Below are 17,498 nucleotides of genomic sequence, written 5' to 3'. Positions count from 1 at the left end.
GTGCTGGGATTACAGGCGTGAGCCACCATACCCTGCTGGTTATTTTAGATTTTCCTTGTCTTTATCCTTTTATTTTGTTGTGAACGATTACATGTTTGCAAGCTTGTCTAATTTCTCTAACTACTATATTAGGAATGATTCATTTTTCAAGCCTTTATTCTGGGTTCCATGCCAGATATTGGACATGAAGAACTCATGCTTCTCTGGAGTTTCTCCTCATAAGCTCCTCCAAGAGCTCACAGCCTATACTGCTGGTGGTCACGGCATATAATTATGAAAAGCTTAATTCTCTCATTCAAAGACTCAAAATGGTATTAAAAATTAACAGCACAATTTTCATGTCTACAGAAAAGTTGCACAAGGGAGTTTGAACTAAATGATCTCAAGATCCCTTCTAACTTTAAAGTTGGATTCTGTGATTCAGCCCACAGATCAAATATCAAAAAATAACTTCAAAATCTGGAGCAGAATAAACTAATCTTAAAATTCACTAACTGGCTTTCCTGAAAGCTGCTGTTGGAAAAATACATTTCATTTGCTCTTCTGGCAGAAAAGAGAGAGAAAGCTATTGTAATGGACGACAGGCTTCCAAGTGTAAAAGGTTTTCATTTGGAGGATACCATTTATTGATTGATATTTGAGAGACTTAAGAAGACATTGAAGGGGTCCCTCAACAATTTTCTCCTTGACCTATTTGTCATTCACAAACTTCAAGGACTTCCTGAATGGCAAGCTTGATGGTTCTTATCACCCAGCATTAGAACTCTAAGCAGAGGTATTTTTTAAATGCTGGTTCTATAAATTATACCCTCTTAATACTAATTACCATCAATTAAATAAGGCTGTTAAGGACTCTGCTTCATGCTAGAAAATTATCCCTTGATGAATTGGAGAATTAATCATTCTTCTGAGAAACTGTCTCTCTCTCTCTCCATATATATATTATATATATACATATCAAATGTGTATATATAATTTTTAATGTACTATAATATAATGTATTATATGTAATGTGTAATATATAACATTATATATTATGTATACTATATGTAATATAGTATATGAGAGACAGAGACCCACACTCCCCCCCACCCACATATCTATCCACTCCCACACACACTGAGTCTCACCCACTCACACATACACACACCCTTACACACACACACACAGACACACACATCTAAAGAGAGGAACATATACACAGGCATGTATTCTTTGCTGTGATGATATACTGTTTGTAAGCTGCAGATACAACTTCTGCTAATATAAATTGGACTTGAATTCTATAAAAGTTACTCTATTCAATAGCAGGTAAAAACAGGAAAAAAGTTACTGTAAAAAGTCTAGAAGTAGATAGAATTATTACCATTTTATAGATTAGAAAACTGAATTCAGAAAGGCTCGGAGGTCCAAGGTCACCCATTTCACAGAGCCATGTCTCAGGACCTAGGTCTGTCAAGCTCCAGAGCTCTTGCCTCTGCCACTCTACCAAACTGCTCCTTCCTTGAAGGTACAGATGGCATCATGTATTGTTCTCATTTGTATAAAAAGCCAGGCCTTGGTGCAAAGAACATGCATACAATGGGCAGATCATTCATTCATTCATTGAACAGTTTCAATGAGAGCCCACCATGAGTCAGGCACTAATCTAGGCAATTGGCATAAACAGTTGAATAATAGACAAGGAACTTATTCTCTGGAGCTTACAATTCAGTGAGGAATGTTAGGCACTGAACTAGGAAACAAATACATGAACACAATCACTTTAATTAGTGGTAAGTACCTTGAAGAAAACAAAAAGAGGTCAGCTAGGCACGATGGCTCAGGCCTGTAATTCTACCACTTTGGGAAGTCAAGGTGGGATCACTCGAGGCCAGGAGTTCAAGACCAGCCTAGGGCAACATAGTAAGACTCAGTCTCTACAAAAAACTTAAAAATTAGCCAGGTGCAATGGTGTGTGCCTGTAGTCCTAGCTACTTGGGAGGCAGAAGCAGGAGGATCACTTGAGCCCAGGAGTTCAAGGCTGCAGTAAGCTGTGATCTCCCCACCGCACTCCAGTCTGGGCAACAGAGTGAGACCTTGTCCCTAAAAAAAATTGTTTTTAAATAGTTTTTCTGCGAGGGTAGATTTGACATTAATCCAAATAACAAGGGCCCAAATACTTCAAGGTAAAGGGATGAGAAAACAGGAAGTGTGAAAGTCAGAGAGGTGGGCCAGGACAGCTAATGGAAGGCCTTGGAGGCCGTGGTGAGGAGCTTGTGATGGGAAGTCATTGGAGAATTTTCAGCAGAGGAGGCAGGGCCATGATCTGATTTACACTTTTAAAAAGATCACTCTGCCATATAGAAGATGAATTTTAGGGGCAAGAGTGAAAGCAAGGAAAGCAATTTATAAGTTACTGCAAGAAACTAAGCAGGAGTTGGCCAGGCACAGTAGCTCATGCTTATAATTCCAACACATGGGAGGCAGAATTGGGAGGATCAGTTGAGGTCAGGAGTTCAAGACCAGCCCGGGAAGTACAGCAAGGCCCTGTCTCTACCAAAATAAATAAATAAATAAATGTTAAAAAAAATAAAAAGAATCTGAGCAGGAGCTGATGATGTACAGGTATGAGATATATTTTGAATATAGACTGAATAGCACTTGATGATGGAGTGACTATGGGGAATCAGGAAAAAAGAGAAACCAAGGATTGTCCCTAGGTTGGGGGCTTGAGTAACAGGAAGGATTGTAGCACCTTCTGCTGAAATGGGGTCGGTAGGGGAAATTACAGGTTCTGTATAGGACATATTAAGTTTGAACTGCCCACTAGTTATCTAAGTGGGCATGTCACGTAGGCGATTGGGTATCCATGTCTAAAACTCAGTGAAGTGGTCAGGCCAGAAAGTATTAGTCTGGGAATTATTCGCATGTTAATGGGTTTTTAAACCATGAGCTGTCTTGAGAGAGAGTACACAGAGAAGAAAAAATTGGCCCCATGATCTCCAATGTTTTGTTAGATTTACCAACTTCCTCAAGGAATTTCCTATTTGTTCCTGATTTATAAGATGTACCTATATCTGAAAGCCACAGAGGAGGCCAATCTTAAACCTGCATAAATCATTTTTAGTGATCAACATCTGCATCCTCAAACTGTCCAGCAACTGTTGGTGTGGTATCCACCTCCATCCCAGCTTCATCATCTCTTATTGAGTCTTCTGTTCTGACCCCAACCATATGATACTGGCAGCTTACAGACTGAGAAAGCGTTCCTTCTAATCTCCAACATGTTTGGCCCTCTGCTGTTAGATGAGATAAATCCTTCCTCACAGGTGTAAAATGTAGGGATGTCCCCATGTCCTTGTTCTTGCGCTTCCACATCATATTCTTCTCCATCGTAAGCATCTGAATCTTCATCCTCAGCATCTGGATGCAAGTACTGGCATTCACACATTGCAGTGAACGTTGCCTCCAATGTTGATTTATCACTAGGCACAAATCTAAATTCAGTAATAGTTCCACATCATTATCATTATCACTATTTTCCTCTTCTTCGTCAGCAACAGATTCTTTTGATCCTTCTTCAAATTTGGCTTTCACCATAACATACAAATAAATGCTCTCCTAGATAGTCACTTTGGTCCCTGGACAATGCATGTAAACAAATGGTGGGGGATTCCAGTGAGAATCTTAATCCAGAGCCATCTAACCAAGACAGGTGGCTCTCAGCAATATAAAGGGTACCAGTGCTGAGGCCCTTCCCATTCACCACAGCCTTGGTGTCTGGCTGCTGCTACAGGAGCCCCTCCACTGGCCCAGACAGTGGGAAACTTTTGAAGAAGCTGATAGCAGTAGGGAGTGCGGCAACACAGGCCCGGAGGAGCTGGAGCACAGCAATGCCTGCACTCTGCAGCCCATTCTGGAAGAGACAGTCACTCTGGAAGATCAACTTGGTCTGCCCCCATCTTGAGTTAATTTTTGTGTATGGTATAAGGAAGGGGTCCAATTTCAGTCTTCTGCATGTGGCTAGCCAGTTATTCCAGCACCATTTATTGAATAAGGAGTCCTTTCCCAATGCTTGTTTTTGTCAACTTTGTCGAAGATCAGATGGTTGTATGTGTGTGGCTTTATTTCTGGGCTGTCTATTCTGTTCCATTGATCTGTGTGTCTGTTTTTCTACCAGTGCCATGCTATTTTGGTTACTGTAGGCTTGTAATATATAGTTTGAAGTCAGGTAATGTGATGCCTTCGGCTTCATTCTTTTTGCTTTAGGATTGCTTTGGCTATTTGGGCTCTTGTTTAGTTTCATATGAATTTTAAAATAGTTTTTTTTTCTAGTTCTGTGAAGAATGTCATTGGTAGTTTGATAGGAATAGCCTTGAATCTGTACATTGCTTTGGGCAGTATGGCCATTTTTAATAATATTGATTCTTCCTTTCCATGACCATGGAATGTTTTCCCATTTGCTTGTGTCATCTCTGATTTATTTGAGCAGTGTTTTGTAATTCTCATTGTAGAGATCTTTCACCTCCCTGGTTAGCTGTATTCCTAGGCATTTTATTCCTTTTGTGGTTATTGTGAATGAGATTGTGTTCTGATTTGGCTGTCAGCTTCAACATTGTTGGTATACAGAAATACTACTGAGTTTTGTACGTTGATTTTTGTATCCTAAAACTTTGCTGAAGTTGTTTATCTAGGAGCTTTTGGGCAGAGACTATGGGGTTTTCTAGGTATAGCATCATATCATCTGTGAAGAAAGATAGTTTGACTTCCTCTCTTCCTATTTGGATGCCTTTTTTTCTTTCTCTTGCCTGATTGCTCTGACTAGGACTTCCAGGACTAGGTTGATTAGGTGTCGTGAGAGTGGGTATCCTTGTTTTGTTCTGGTTCTCAGAGGGAATGCTTCCAGCTTTTGCCTACTCAGTATTATGTTGGCTGTGGGTTTTTCATAGATGGCTCTTATTATTTTGTGGTATGTTCCTTCAATGCCTAATTTGTTGGGAGTTTTTAATACGAAGTTTTGAATTTTACTGAAAGCCTTTTCTATATCTGTTGAGATGGTCATCTGTGGTTTTTGTTTTTAGTTCTGCTTATATGATGGATCACATTTATTGATTTGTGTATGTTGAACCAAACTTGCATCCCAAGAATAAACCCTACTTGATCCTGGTGGATTCGCTTTTTTAAGTGCTGCTGGATTCAGTTTGCTAGTATTTTGCTGATGATTTTTGCACCTATGTTCATCAAGAATGTTGGCCTGAAGTTTTCTTTTTTTGTTGTGTATCTGCCAGGTTTGGGTATCAAAATGATGCTGGCCTCATAGAATGAGTTAGGGAGGAGTCTCTCCTCCTCAATTTTTAAAAATAGCTTCAGTAGGAGTGGCACCAGCTTTATAAATCTGGGAGAATTTGACTATGAATCTTTCTAGTCCTGAGATTTTTCTGGTTGGAAGGCTTCTTATTACAGACTCAATTTCAGAACTCATTTTTGGTCTGTTCAGGGATTGTATTTCTTCCTGGTTCAATCTTGGGAGGTTGTATGTTTCCAAGATTTATCTATTTCTTCTAGGTTTTCTAGTTTGTGTGTTTGTAGTAGTCTCTGGGGGTTATCTGTATTTCTGTGGGGTCAGTGGTAATGGCCCCTTTGACATTTTTGATAGAGTTTATTTGGATATTCTCTTTTTTCTTTATTAGTCTAGCTAATGGTCTGTCAATCTTATTAAGGTTTTCAAAGAACAAACTCCTGGATTCATTGATCTTTTGTATGATTTTTCACATCTCTATTTCCTTCAGTTCAGCTCTGATTTTGGTTATTTCTTGTCTTCTGCTAGCTCTGGGGTTGGTTTGCTCTTGTTTCTTTAGTTCCTCCAGGTGAGTTGTTAGGTTGTTAATTTGAGATCTTTATAATTTTTTCGATGTGTGTCTCTAGTGCTATAAACTTTCCTCTTAACACCACTTTAGCTGTGTCCCAGAGATTCTGGTATGTTATATCTTTGTTCTAATTAGTTTCAAAGGGTTTCTTGATTTCTGTCTTTACTTCATTATGTACTCAAAAGTCATTCAGGAGCAGGTTGTTTAATTTCCATGTAACTATATGATTTTGAGTGCTTTTCTTAGTATTGATTTCTAGTTTTATTGCACTGTGTTCTGAGAGCGTGTTTGGCATGACAGGTTGGGTTTTTTTTAATTTTCTGAGGATTGTTTTATGTCCAATTGTGTGGTCAATTTTAGAGTATGTGCCATGTGCAGATAAGAAGAATGTATATTCTGTTGTTTTGGGGTGGAGAGTTCTGTAAATATCTATTAGGCCCATTTGGTGAAGTATCAAGCTCAGGTTCCAAATTCCTTTGCCAGTTTTCTGCCTTGATGATCTGTCTAATACTGTAGATGGGGTGTTGAAATCTCCCACTATGATTGTGTGGGAGTCTAAGTTTCTTCATGGGTCTCTAAGAGCTTGCTTTATGAAGCTGGGTGATCCTGTGTTGGGTGCATATATATTTAGGATAGTTAGGTCATCTTATTGAACTGAACCCTTTACCATTATTTAATGCCCTCCTTTTTCTTTTTTAATTGTTGTTGGTTTAAAGTGTGTTTTTTCTGATATTAGAGTAGCAACCCCTGCTTTTTTCTGTTTTCCATTTCCTTGTTAGATTTTTCTTCATCCATTTACTTTGAGCCTATGGGAATCATTACATATGAGATGGGTCTCTTGAAGACAGTGTACAATTGGGTCTTGCTTCTTTATCCAACTTGCCACTCTGTCCCTTTTAATTGGGGGCATTTAGCCCATTGACATTCAAGGATAATATTAATATGTGTGGGTTTGATCCTATCATCATGTTGTTAACTGGTTATTATGCAAACTTGATTGTGTGGCTGCTTCATAGTGTCAATGGTCTATGTACTTAAGTGTTTTTTTGTGATGGCTGGTAATGATCTTTGCTTTTCATATTTTGCATTCCCTTAAGGACCTCTTATAAGGCAGGACTGGTAGTAACAAATTTTTCCTTAGCATTTGCTTGTTTGAAACAGATCTTATTTCTTCTTCACTTATGAAACTTAGTTTGGCTAGATATGAAATTCTTGGTTGGAATTTCTTTTCTTTAAGAATGTTGAACATGGGCCCCAATCTCTTTTGGCATGTAGAGTTTCCACTGAGACATCTGCTACTAGTCTGATAGGTTCCCTTTGAAGGTGATCTGCCCCTTACTTCCAGCTGCCTTTGACATGTTTTCTTTTCTTTTCTTTTCTTTTTTTATTTTTTATTTTTTTAGTATTTATTGATCATTCTTGGGTGTTTCTCAGAGAGGGGGATTTGGCAGGGTCATAGGACAATAGTGGAGGGAAGGTCAGCAGATAAACATGTGAACAAGGGTCTGTGGTTTTCCTAGACAGAGGACCCTGCGGCCTTCCGCAGTGTTTGTGTCCCTGGGTACTTGAGATTAGGGAGTGGTGATGACTCTTAACGAGCATGCTGCCTTCAAGCATCTGTTTAACAAAGCACATCTTGCACCTCCCTTAATCCGTTTAACCCTGAGTGGACACAGCACATGTTTCAGAGAGCATGGGGTTGGGGGTAAGGTTATAGATTAACAGCATCCCAGGGCAGAAGAATTTTTCTTAGTGCAGAACAAAATGGAGTCTCCCACGTCTACTTCTTTCTACACAGACACAGTAACAATCTGATCTCTCTTTCTTTTCCCCACATTTCCCCCTTTTCTATTCGACAAAACCGCCATCGTCATCATGGCCCGTTCTCAATGAGCTGTTGGGTACACCTCCCAGACGGGGTGGCGGCCGGGCAGAGGGGCTCCTCACTTCCCAGACGGGGCGGCCAGGCAGAGGCGCCCCCCACTTCCCAGACAGGGCAGTGGCCAGGCGGAGGCGCCCCCCCACCTCCCTCCCGGACGGGGCGGCTGGCCGGGCGGGGGCTGCCCCCCACCTCCCGGACGGGGTGGCTGGCCGGGGGGTGGGCTACCCCCCACCTCCTGGACGGGGCGGCTGCTGGGCGGAGGGGCTCCTCACTTCTCAGACGGTGCGGCCGGGCAGAGACGCTCCTCACCTCCCAGATGGGGTGGCGGTCGGGCAGAGACACTCCTCAGTTCCCAGACGGGGTCGTGGCCGGGCAGAGGAGCTCTTCACATCCCAGACGGGGCGGCCGGGCAGAGACACTCCTCTCTTCCTAGAGGCGATGGCGGCCGGGAAGAGGCGCTCCTCGCTTCCCAGACTGGGCGGCCGGTCAGAGGGGCTCCTCACATCCCAGATGATGGGCGGCCAGGCAGAGACGCTCCTCACTTCCCAGACGGGGTGGCGGCCGGGCAGAGGCTGCAATCTCGGCACTTCGGGAGGCCAAGGCAGGCGGCTGGGAGGTGGAGGTTGTAGCGAGCCGAGATCACGCCACTGCACTCCAGCCTGGGCAACATTGAGCACTGAGTGAGCGAGACTCCGTCTGCAATCCCGGCACCTCGGGAGGCCGAGGCAGGCAGATCACTCGTGGTCAGGAGCTGGAGACCAGTCTGGCCAACACCGCGAAACCCCGTCTCCACCAAAAAATGCAAAAACCAGTCAGGTGTGGCGGCATGTGCCTGCAATCCCAGGCACTCTGCAGGCTGAGGCAGGAGAATCAGGCAGGGAAGTTGCAGTGAGCCGAGATGGCGGCAGTACAGTCCAGCCTCGGCTTTCACAACTTTGGTGGCATCAGAGGGAGACCAGGGAGAGGGAGAGGGAGAGGGAGACGAGGGAGAGGGAGAGGGAGAGGGACAGGGAGAGGGAGAGGGAGAGGGAGAGGGAGAGGGACATGTTTTCTTTCATTTTGACTTTGAAGAATGTAATGACTATGTGTCTTGGGGATGGTCATCCTGTATAGTATCTCATAGGGGTTCTCTGCATTTCCTGAATTTGAATGTTGGCCTTGCTATTACAGTTGAGGAAATTTTCATGGATTATATCCTCAAAAATGTTTTCCAAGTTGCTTGCTTTCTGTCTTTCTCTTTCAGGGACAACAATGAGTCATAGATTTGGTCTCTTTACATAATCCCATATTTCTAAGAGGTTTTTTTTTCATTCTTTATTGGTTTTGCTTTGTTTTTGTCTGACTGAATTATTTCAGAAAACTAATCTTTAAGCTCTGAGATTCTTTTCCTCAGTTTGACCACTTATTCTGTTAATACTTGTGACTGTATTATGAAATTCTTGAAGTAAGTTTTTCAGCTCTATCAGATCAGTTTTCTTCTTTCTTAAAATGGCCATTTTGTCTTTTACATCCTGTATCATTTTCTCTTGTTCCTTAGATTCCTTGGATTGGGTTTCAGTTTTCTCCTGAATCTTGATGATCTTCATTCTGATCCACATTCTCAATTCTATTTCTGTCATTTCAGCCATTTCAGCCTTGTTAAGAACCATTACTGTGGAACTAGTGAGGTCATTTGGAGGTAAAAAGACGCTCTGGTTTTATGAGTTGCCAGAGTTCTTGCACTGGTTCTTTCTCATCTGTGTAGGCTGGTTTTCCTCTAGCTGTGGTGTAATTTGTGTGTGGTCAGTTGCATTTGTTTCTGGGTGTTTTCAGAGGCCCAAGGCTTTGTTCAGGGTCTTTATTTGAATTCTTGTCCTTGGTTTCACGTGGGTATATTAGCAAAGTATTTTTGGCATTGCAATTGGGCTGTGATCCAGTAGATGGTGCTTAAGCGTCATGGCTAATAGGCAGGCTCTTGCTCAGCCACATGGCTCCTCTGTATTTCCTCACATTTGCAGCTCTGCTCCCTCTTTGTGCTCTGAGAGTGGGAGCTCCTCTCCTACTTGAGTGCTGGCTGCAGATCTAGGCTTGGCACTCCTGGGCTGCACATTGCAGCCCTGGGGTGAGCTCAGCCTTTACGTTCCCTACCCAGCTTCGGGTCAGGGACCTTGACACAATGGCAGAGGGCCTTTCACTTGTCTCTTGAAGCTCCAATCCAGAGAAATGCAGAGCCATGACCAATCAGTGCAATTGGCCCAGACTCCAGTGGCTGCCTTGTGGGCCTAAGCCAGGAGGCTCTGCCTGGAGACAAACAGTAGGAACAGGGCTCACAGAGAAGACAGACTGCCCTCTTCTCCTTAGGGCAGCTGCAGCTGATGGTATAAGTAAAGCCCTCAGGCTCTTCATCCTTTTCCTCAGTATAAGGGCAGCAAGGGCAGAACCACTGCAGTGGTAGTGGCAGAGGGGCTGTCAGTTGCCTCTGGAAGATCCACCCCAGAGAAACTCAGAGCCACCACCAGTGGAAATGCTCACTTGGGGGTGGGAAGCTGCTCTATGGGCCCAGGCTGAGGGCCCTGCCTGGTGAAGGGTAGAAGGTGCTTCCCTGGGACAGAGCTCCTAGAGGGAGCAGGCAGGCCCACAAGTTTTGCTGCCTTAGGAAAAGTGGCCACACTGTTTTCCACGTGGGTACCTGTCCCTACTACTCCTCACTGGGCAGAGCCTCCCAATGTGGGACCTCAGCCATCCCATCTCCATCTGGGATCTCAGGCCAACAGCTACTCTGCACTTCCCTGGGACGGAGCTCCCAGTAGTAGCAAGCAAGCCACTACCTTTGCTGCTTTGCAGCTTTCTCCTCCTCTGTTCCCTTCAGGCTTGGGAGGGAGTGAAAAAATTAAGGACTTAGTCGACCCCCAGCACAGCATGGCTGCCTGATGGAAAAGTGGCCAGACTGTTTTCCACATGTCCCTGCTTCTGTTATACCTCACTGGGCAGGGCCTCTCAAACTGGGCTCCTAGCACAACCACCCTGCCTCTGCCTGAACACTTCAATCGGTGGAGGCTTTACATTTTCTGGGGGAGAAATCCTAGAGACAAACCATAGCCCCTCTCCCATTGCAACTGCAGCAGTACAGATACTGCCTTTACTGTCCTTGGGCTGGGGAAGGAGCAAGAGGCCTAGTCATGTCACAGGCACCTCCAGCATACTGTAGCCACCATACAGAGAGGAGCTCATTCTCTCTTCCCTGTGAGCCATCACCAGTCATCTGTTGATGGACACTTGGGTTGGTTCCTAAGAGATCTTGGCCACTGTGACTAATGCTGCAGTGAACATGAGATGCAGATAGCTCTTTGACGTACTGATTTTATTTCCTTTGGAAATAGGTCCAGTAATAGGATTGCTGGATCATGTGGTAATTCTATTTTTAATTTTTTGAAGAACCTCCATAATGTTTTTAATAGCATAAGGATTTTTAATACACTTTTATCCAATCATCTCCCTGAAACTTTTATTTATTTATTTTTAACAGCTTTATTGAGTTATAGCTGACATTCAATAAACAAGAAATTGCTTAAAGGATATAATTTCATGTGTGTGTGCACCCATAAAATAATGATTAGAATAAAGGAAATGGGCTGGGCACTGTGGCTCCCATCTGTAATCTCAGCACTTTGGGAGGCCAAGGTGGGTGGATTGCTTGAGGTTGGGAGTTTGAGACCAGTCTGGCCAGCATGGTGAAACCCCATCTCTACCACAAATACAAAAATTAGCCAGGTGTAGGGGTGCATGTCTATAATCCCAGCTACTTTGAGGCTGAGGCAGAAGAATCTCTTGAACCCGGGAGGCAGAGGTTGCAGTGAGTCAAGATCATGCCACTATACTCCAGCCTGGGGAACAGAGCAAGATTCCGTCTCAAAAAAAAAAAGTATAAAGGAAACGAACATACCCAGCCCATACAAAGTCCTCTTGTGCTCCCACCTGCCAACCCATCCCTGAGTTTATATCACTATGGATTACTCTGCATGTCATAGAATGTTATATACATTCAACTATACAATATGTTTAGTTTTTTGTATGACTTCTTTCAGTCAGCATAATTACTTGATATTTCTCCACTGTGTACAGCATATCGATAGTTTGCTCCTTTCCATTGCTGAGTACTGTTCCATTGTATGGATATATCATCATTTGTTTATTCATTCTGAAAAATTTAAATACTACAATTTACATTCCATTCAGTGGAAAAGAAAAACAAGAGGAATTAGAGTCAACTCTTCCAGGAAACATGGTAAGACAGCCAAGAAATTAATCCAGGATAGCGGTCCCCAAATTCCTAGGCCCCACTCCTAGAGATTCTGATTCATGCTATTTTAACAATGTCTCCCAGTAACCCTGATGCTGAGCCAGGTTTCAGAACCATTAGTCTAGGTCAGGGCTGTCCAATCTTTTGGCCTCCTTTCCTGCCCACATTGGAAGAATTGTCTTGGGCCACACATAAAATACAGAAACACTAATATACTAATGATAGCTGATGAGAAAAAAAAATCACAAAAAATCTTATAACATTTTAAGAAAGTTTACAAATTTTTGTTGGGCCACATTCAAAGCCATCCTGGGCTGCATGCAACCCACAGGCTGCGTGTTGGAGAAGTTTGGTCTAGGTTATAACTGGGGCAGTTGTCACAGCAGACAATGTCACGGCCACAACAGGCACAGGTTAGGTGAGGTATAGAGGTTAGGAAAGGCTAGGCCAGGCATAGGTCAGACCAGGTCAAGCAGGATGGAACTTGGTTCAGGCAATCAGGGCTGGCTCCTTTCCGACAAAATGGCACGTGTCACTGCCAGGAGAGCAGCAACACGCTACCCGGTCAGCAAGTGCTGATGGAAGAGGCCAGTACCTTGGATAGCTCCCTGTTGGCAAAATTGCTTCAGTCAAGCCCCAGGTCTTTCATTCTCAGACACCTGGGCTTATGTGATAAGCTCCAACCCCAGGACACCTAGTTTGGCCAGTAAGAGAGCTTCATATGTATGCTGAACATACTTCCTGTGCGTAAGAGAATTATGCTTATTTCCGCACTACCACCACTACCACCACCTGAGCTTTTGATCTCTCTAGCAAACAGGAAAGACTCACAGGATGCCAGTGGGGTGGCCATGACCCTGGGAATTCAACAGGACAGGTTTTGTGGCAAGGGACATGGTGAATTTATTCTTTCCAAGTTGTCGAATGCCACACCCTGCTAGATCATCTCGTCAGTGATTTTTAACACTATCTGAAATATTGAAAACAGCTACTAACTGAAAGATCAATATAGATAAACTGATACCTGAACACTTTTAACTGAGGATAATCATTGATCATGACCAATGACATCTTCATTTCCATGACAAGTCTGCAACTAAATAAAAGATATCATGGTATTGAAAAGACTCTTAATGGAATATAAAGAATATTTTCACTTAGCCTGGTGTGGTGGTGTGCGCATGAATTCCCAGCTACTCAGGAGGCTGAGGTGGGAGAATCACTTGAGCCTGGGAGGTTGAGGCTGCAGTGAGCCATGATCACACCAGTGCACTCCAGCTTAGGTAACAGAGCAAGACCCTGTCTCGAAAAAAAAAAATAATTCACTATCTTATAAAAAAAAATAAAAGGTACTGTCTTGGGCGTTGATATGGAAGTCCAAGAAAAGAAAAGAAGAGCCAATGTTTTAGAAGCAACTGTGTTATTTAAGAATCTGAAGCCTCAAACACAAAAGTAAAATAAAGATATTCACAATGACAATTTAAACACATCTTTAATGCCATTTTTGTTCTTCCAACTGGTTTTAACTCAACCCACAACTAGCAGGCGACACAGAATGAATTGGATGCAGAGTCCAAGAACAGGATTATTAGTACTAAGAACTGTCAAACCTGGTAGCTTCCATGGAATCTCTGAAGCAATAATTGCTACATGGACTTTAGCTTGGAGAGCTACGATATATTGATATATGAATAGAGTTAACATTATGTTAAATATACAAATGTATGATACAGATAGAGTAAAAATCTAAGGAAACATCAACTGGGATAGCTAGAGCTGAAGATTTAATGTACCTTTATATGAATGTGTATTTTATCTATATTAAAATCTATATTATCCATATTTGTCCTTCATTTAAAAATAAGAAAACAAAATAAAGGATTCATGTGGGAAAATGAGTCTTTCATCATTATAAAGGCTGATCTCTTTAAGGATACTTAATTTAAATAAGGTGGTAATTTTCCCAGACAGTTACAATATATAAAGTTCTTAAAAAGATATGACAGCCAAGAAAATGCATTTATGGCACCTCTAAAATAAAATGTAATAAAAAAAAGACCAGTTAGAGCAGCACATTCCCTCAGTCATATTCTTCTTATTCTTCCCTTTCCGTTATCCCATTAAAGCAAAAGCACAGAGAATCCAATCAGCATCAGGTTTGGGCACAAGTAGAACATACTTAAATAAAGAGTGAAAACCATCATCTTTTGCGTCTGAATTTTTTCTTTTCACATTGATTCCGAGTCACCATCACCTAATGTGAAATTAGGTGATCATACAGAAAAATGTATAAAGCCACTGTCATCCTGCCTAAAACACACACTGATGTGCCAGAAATGACAGCAGAGACATGAACTGGTGGCTGCCAAGGAGAACTGTGTATGTCTCTGCTGCCCACGCTATTGAGGTAGGGAGGGGAAGTCTCGGTGCTATGGTTTGAATGTATGTGTCCCTGCAAAATTCATATATTGGAACCTAATCATCAAGGTATGATATTAAAAAGTGAGGCCTTTGGGAGGTGACTAGGGGCCTTTCACCTAATCAACAAGGTATGATATTAAAAAGTGGGGCCTTTGGGAGGTGACTAGGCCATGAGGGCTCCACCTTCATGAATGAAATTAAAGTCCTTCATGAATAAGATTAAAGTCCAAAGAGTCCTCAGAGAGCTGCCTTGCACTTTCATTTCTTCTGCCATGTGAGGATGCAGCAAGAGGCACCATCTTCCTCTTCTTCTGCCATCTCTTCTTCATCATCTTCATTATCTTCTTCTTCATCTTCCTCATCTTCATCTTCTTCATCTTCATCTTCTTCTTCATCTCTTCTGCCATGTGAAGATGCAGCAAGAGACACCATCTTCATCTTCTTCTGCCATCTCTTCTTCTTCATCTTCATCTTCATCTTCTTCATCTCTTCTGCCAAGTGAGGATGCAGCAAGAGGCACCATCTTCATCTTCTTCTGCCATCTGTTCTTCTTCTTCATCATCTTCTTCATCTTCATCATCTTCATTTTCATCTTCTTCTTCATCTCTTCTGTCATGTGAGGATGCAGCAAGAGGCACCATGTTCCTCTTCTGCTGTCATCTCTTCTTCATCTTCATCTTCTTCATCTTCATCTCTTCTGCCATGTGAAGATGCAGCAAGAGGCACCATCTTAATCTTCTTCTGCCATCTCTTCTTCATCTTCATCTTCTTCATCTTCATCATCTTCTTCATCTCTTCTGCCATGTGAGGATGCAGCAAGAGGCACCATCTTGAAGCAGAGAGTAAGCTTCTCCATACACTGAATCCACTTTTGCCTTGATCTTGGACTTAGTAGCCTTCAGAACAGCTTTCTGGATAAATAAAGCTTTTTAATTTATTAATTACTCAGTCTGATGTATTTTGTTATAGCAGCAAAAATGGGCTGCTATTTGGGTTTTCTACAAAGGGTTAATTTGGTATGTGAATATTTGTTTGTTACTAATCTTCTAACTTCTGGGTGTGGAGGAGAATTGCATGAGAGTTAAAATACATGAGTCAATACCTATTCAATAAATATTAATTGAACACTTTTGTAGGCCAGAGAAATTGCCCTAGACCCTACCCTGGAACTTATGGAGTTTATTCATCTAAGGCAAGACAACGTTATATTACAATTATATCACATAACATTATGTTCAATATATCATATTAAATAAATATATAGTATAGAGTAAAAATCTAAGAGAACATCAACTGAGGTAGCTAGGGCTGATTTAATGTGCCTTTATATGAATGTGTATTTTCTCTATATTAATTATCTATATTGGTCCTTCATTTAAAAATAATAAAACAAAATAAAGGATTAATTTGGGAAAATTAGTCTTTTGTCATCATAACTGATTTATATATGCTTACCAGCATTCGTGGGTTTACTAGTTTGAACAGCATCATAAGCTTACTTACTATTTAGATAAAACATTTGAACTAATTTTATCATGAATAGTTTTTTTCAAATATTTCCACATTTTAATTACTACTCAGTTATAAGAAGTTTATTTTTTTTAATTTTCTCTAAGTTGTAAATCTGTTTTCAAGTCGGTGATGTTGAATTTGATCACCATATCCAAAAGAGTCTGCATGAATGCAGTGTTAAAATAACCTTGGGTTGGTTTTGTGTGAAATCATCATTTCACAGCAGTGTTTCTCAAAGAATGGTCCTCAAACACTAGCATCAAAGTCACCCAAGATGCTCATTACACATGCAGCTTCCTGGCCACTGCTTCAAATGTAAAAAATCAGTGTTTCTGAGAATGGAGCCCCCCAGGTGATGCATGTGCATAGTATGGTTTGAGAACCACTGATTGCTGGAGGCCGAGAGAGTGAGGGCCATCATCGACTCAATATACCACTGGAGGCTATGTGAGTAAACAGCAAACTGTTCTCATGAAAGCAGGATGTTGCCAAACTGACAAACTGCGTCTGCCACCCAGAAGGAATGCTGAGGGCAGTCACACCCCAAATGCAGTGTTTCTTGTGATTAGGTACATCTGAAGCCATTAGTAATAATATGAACCTGTAATCAATAAAGCAGCTGACCAATTGTTATCTCCTCCTCCCTGCTCTTGCTACCCAATAAATATGAAGGGCTGTACAAGCTCAGGGCAGCTGCCTTTGCTCACTAGAAGCAGGGAGCCCTTTTCTTCTTCTCTTCTTCTCTCTTGTCTTCTCTCTTCTTCTTCTTCTTCCCCACGTTACCCTTCCTTTAAAATAGTTACTTTTGTCTTAGGTTTTCATTTCTATGTTTGTCCCTTCGTTCAGTCTTGTAATGATGGTCCCAAGTAGTAACAGTGGTAACCGCTGTAATGACGGTCTCAAGTAGTAACAGTGGCAGTCAGCCACAACTCATGTGCAGAATGGAACCAACTTGTGCTGATTCTCATTTTGCCACTTTGCTCATTCAATATGGTTGCCTTGGTCTTTCATTTATTTGTTCAATGAATACTCATTGCACAAACACCGTGAACAAGGCATTCGGCTGAGCTCTGGAGAAACACCAGGGGATAAGACAGAAATGTTCCCAAGAAGATGGGCCAATTCTACCAGGGAAAGCAACCAACAAATAATTTCATAACTAATTACTCAATTGCAATTTTGACAGGTGCTGCTAAGGAGAAATAAGAGGTATTCATACCAAGGGGCACTGACTCCGACTCAGGGCTCTGGGATGTCATCTCTGGGGAGGGCTGCTCAAACAGGCATCTGAAGATTGGGAAAGAAAGAGCAGTCTAGGAGGAAGAGCATTTGAGGTGGAGGGAACATGTACCAAGGCTCTCGGGAAGGAAGAAGTAAGGTGGGGAATGAAATCAGTAAGAAATGCAGCTGCTAGAATGAGCAAGGTCTCCAGACTTTTGAGACCAGTTGAGAATTTTGGATTCTATCCTGAGAACAATAATAATCAATTAGAGAGTTTTTAATGTATCTGCCTTGTTAGTCAGTTCTGCAACTGTGTATATGGAGGAAAGAGAAC

At 42.0% G+C, this 17,498-nt stretch overlaps 1 pseudogene; it reads right to left on the bottom strand.

The window, feature by feature from the left end:
* Nucleotides 1-3,105: 3,105 nt before the first annotated feature.
* LOC101147450 (methylosome subunit pICln-like) lies at nucleotides 3,106-15,017 on the bottom strand (annotated as a pseudogene).
* Between the last annotated feature and the right edge of the window lie 2,481 nt (nucleotides 15,018-17,498).

Source organism: Gorilla gorilla, chromosome 3 (assembly GCF_029281585.2).
Source record: "Gorilla gorilla gorilla isolate KB3781 chromosome 3, NHGRI_mGorGor1-v2.1_pri, whole genome shotgun sequence".
Classification (NCBI taxonomy): domain Eukaryota; kingdom Metazoa; phylum Chordata; class Mammalia; order Primates; family Hominidae; genus Gorilla; species Gorilla gorilla.
The sequence above is the reverse complement of the archived record's forward strand: the minus strand, read 5'-3'. Positions and strand labels throughout refer to the sequence as shown.